The 3,840-nt window shown below is 35.6% G+C and overlaps 1 pseudogene; it reads right to left on the reverse strand.

Annotated features, from left to right (window-relative positions):
- Positions 1-2,258: 2,258 nt before the first annotated feature.
- LOC145608721 (mitogen-activated protein kinase kinase 9 pseudogene) lies at positions 2,259-3,634 on the reverse strand (annotated as a pseudogene).
- Positions 3,635-3,840: the final 206 nt, after the last annotated feature.

The raw sequence follows: 3,840 nt of genomic DNA on the forward strand, positions 1-3,840 counted from the left end.
GTGCCAAGACTGGGTTATTTCATATTTGTTGGGACAAATAAACACCCTTAAATAACACAGTTAGCAAATTAGCATATTGTTTTAATTGGGTTTTTAAGTTTGTGATTTGAGTGAGCATGCCAAATTTCAGCCATATTAGTTATGCCTGCAAAATTGGCTGCAGAAGACAGGAATATTATTCCAGTTCTCATGAAATAGCTCTGTAATTTATTACATCTTTTTTACAGATGATGGAAAATCATGTTTGGATGGAAAACAAATCTTCCATCTTCTGAAATCTTCAATTATCTTCCGTGCACTGTATATAGCCAATTCGAAATGTAGCCTCTTCTTTTTCCTTATGCAATGCAAATTAAACTAACATTTTTATCCGGTGGAAGTGTTAAAAATCCGGATATAAAAGTGGATAGGACAGAATATTCAGCAAGTCTAAGAGACTAGAGCCATATGGTATCACAGTTGGGTTAGCTATAACGCTATCACTCAACTTTCAACAGAACTGCAGTATGCTAAGAGACTAGAGCCGTAAAGCTAAGCTTAAGGTTGAAACTTGTGCATCACAATTCACAATGCAAATTATACTCCGTATCATTTTGGTGCACATAATAAGAAACGGAGGTAGTAATACATTTGGAAGTAGTCCTCATCATGAACTATCAGCGGTAATTAATGATGTTGCATTGTTAGTCTGATGGAATATTAGGACTTCATTATCACAAGGGGCGGAAAAGAACATGCAATGCTATTGCTGGCTCATCAACTTGCAAGCTATGGAATTGGCAATAAGACACAATTTCTAGTGGATAGAGCTTTAAAGACGAAGGAGTGCTACATCATAAGGTTACATAAATTTTGTATAGGAAAAGATCGCATCAATGATTAAAGTGACTATAATGGTCCACTAATGGATAGACATGTGAATTTGAAAAATATAGTAAGTATCATTTATGAGAAAGTTAGAAATGTACAAGCCCAACAAGGGAGTCACTTTCTAAGGGTACTTGATTGTTTTCTACAACATTATCTACGTACATAGTTAGCCCACTTGTAGATTGGAGGCCACTTGGTTGATCATTAGAACTTCTATTTGGAAGGTGGATAGTAGGTTCTTCACTTTACCATAAAACTTTTTTTACCCCCTTATCCTTTGTTTGACAACAATTTTTTTTTTAATGATATAAAGGCATTTACCTTTTTATTTTTATATTGTATTTAATAGGTGTTGTTTGGTTAGACATTTCCAAATGGATTGGAATAATGAAGTTATAATACAAGCGGGTTCCAACTTTACCCCATCTTCCTTCAAGAATTTTGTACCGCCTCACCCTTAAGATACACATTTGATTCCGTAAATGAAATATAAAAATCATTCAAACAAACAACTTTAAAATCAAACATTTGCTCATTTTTGGAAAATAATGAAAATTGTATATTTGGAAAGTTTAAAGACATCAAAGCTATCTGACTAAATGAATTGAACATAGCCTTAATCTCTTTTCTTTATTTTACACAATCCTTACGTAACAAATATTAGATAAGATTGAGTAATAAACTATAAATGAGGAGATAATTTGACTGTTATTAATATTTTTGCAGGGTCATTTTAACTGCCCATGGAAGATTCAGCTCCTAAGTCCTAATGGAAGACATCAAAACTGTCTTGAATTTCTTTTTTGCCTTCAATTCCCAGCACATCTTTCGTGGTGAAGGAAACAGAGCATCAAATTATGTGGCCTCTTTGGGTTACTCTACTCCGACCCATGGATAGCAAGTTTTCTAATCTTTTACTACACAAGATAGATTAGGGAATGGTCTTGTAAGAACACATTTCTAATCTCTTTCCTTGTATCTTACCTTTTAAAAAATAAATAATTTAGTTATGAGGATAATCATTCTCATCAAATATCTTAAACATCTATGAGTACTCATTAGCTAGTAAACAAAAAAATGTAAAATTAAAGAAAAATTTGCGAAGAACTACCATTTAAATGACGAGTTTTGAGAATAACTATCATTTTAAACTTTTTTTTTTAAAAACTACCACAAAAACATAAAAGGTTTGAGTAGCACTACCTTATCAAATTTTTAGCTAGAACCTCTGGCTGCGGATTATAATACGTGATAGATTTGTATGTGTGGATTTGTATTACCGACTAATACTCCAATCCCTCGTTGTTAGTGAATGGTGACATAGGTGTATATTATCAAAATTCATGCACGTAAACTAAGCAATTATAAAAGAGATAGCACAGCTCAAATGAAAAAGCTACAAGTATGATTGATAGAAAATTAGAAATAAACAAAATGGAGATTTGGAGTAGTTAATTTTTTTGACAAAGAAAGGAGAACCAACTTTACATCGTCCAAATAATATTAATGAAACAAGTGGCCTCCAAGAAGAAACAAGTAGCCTAAGTGCCTAACTAATCTACTTGTATATTCGATCTATTTACATCCCAACACTATCATTCAACTACTCTCTAAAACTGACCCTAATTAATTCGGTTCGGGCCAACTCATTAAAAAAAAAAAAAAAAAAAAAACCAACTTAATTGATTGATTAACTATAATTAATTATTGAAAATGCGAATATTATATTATCTAGTTTTACAAATAAAGGGATGAGACAATAATTGAGTAGCGGACCACCGTTTAGTGGCTTCTTTTTGTAGGCAACAGCTAACAAAGCTCCTAAACTCCTCCGACCCACGACCCGCGGGTAAGGTGGGCGGGTCCCCGAAACAAATCGCACACATCAAAGTAGCCCAATCGGGCCTTTCACCGGGTAATAAGAAAGGAAAATAACCCAAATACAATTCCATTAATGTAAGTCCCAAACTCCAAATATCACCCGCATACCCGTTATAATTCCCTCCGTAGGTATCAGGATCAAACCTCTCGGGACTCATATAAGCACACGTGCCGACGTATGAGTTACAGGGATCCAGGGTTCTACCCATGATCCTCCCCACACCGAAGTCAGAAATCTTGACTTCCCAATTGGAATTCACTAGAAGATTCGAGGGTTTAATATCTCTGTGAACGATTTTATGTGCGTGAAGGTACTTTAAACCATTCAATATTTGTGTTGCCACGTTGGCAAGTAATGGTTCAGAAAAAGTGCCTTGGTTTTTAAGAGTATGATCAAGTGTACCACCATCCATGTACTCCATTAGTATTGCCAGGTCTCCATCTAATTTTTCAAAAACTCGATGGCATCGGACGATGTAGGGAGAATCCGACGAGATCATACGTCGGAGGATCTCCTTCTCCCGGCTGAGCTGGCGGAGGTGAGTAGGGTTGGGATCAGATGAAACTAGCTTAAGAGCATAAACGGTGCCGGTTTGCTTGTGAGCTACTTTATAGACAGTTCCGCCGTTTCCACTGCCAAGAACGGATAGTTTGGTGAAATCGGAAAGAGAGGAAGAAACTGAAGAGGTTGTTGCGGTGGTTGTTACGGTGGTTGTTGCGGTGGTTGTGGCGGAGGAGTGAGGAGGAGGAGGGAGTGGTAAAGGGAAAGATGGGCGGCGTTGGGAGTTTTCAGGGAGAGGGAGGCGGAGGTTGAGTTGTCTACGTTCTCTTACTAATGCCATTTTTTTTTTTTTTTTTTTTTTTTTTTTTTTTTTTTTTTTTGGAGAAAGGAGGAAGTGTTGATGAGAAAGAAAAGAGGGGTTATATATAATGAATAAAAATAATATAATTTGGGATAATTTAATCAAAGCACGTGCATTAATATATTGGATTTAAAGGAGAAGTAGGAAGGAAATAGAGTTTGGATTTGATAGGGATTTTGGAGGGATATGATCAATCATGTAAGAGTATAACTAAAATGTTGGTAGC

This window comes from Chenopodium album, chromosome 23 (genome assembly GCF_948465745.1).
Source record: "Chenopodium album chromosome 23, dcCheAlbu1.1, whole genome shotgun sequence".
NCBI lineage: Eukaryota > Viridiplantae > Streptophyta > Magnoliopsida > Caryophyllales > Amaranthaceae > Chenopodium > Chenopodium album.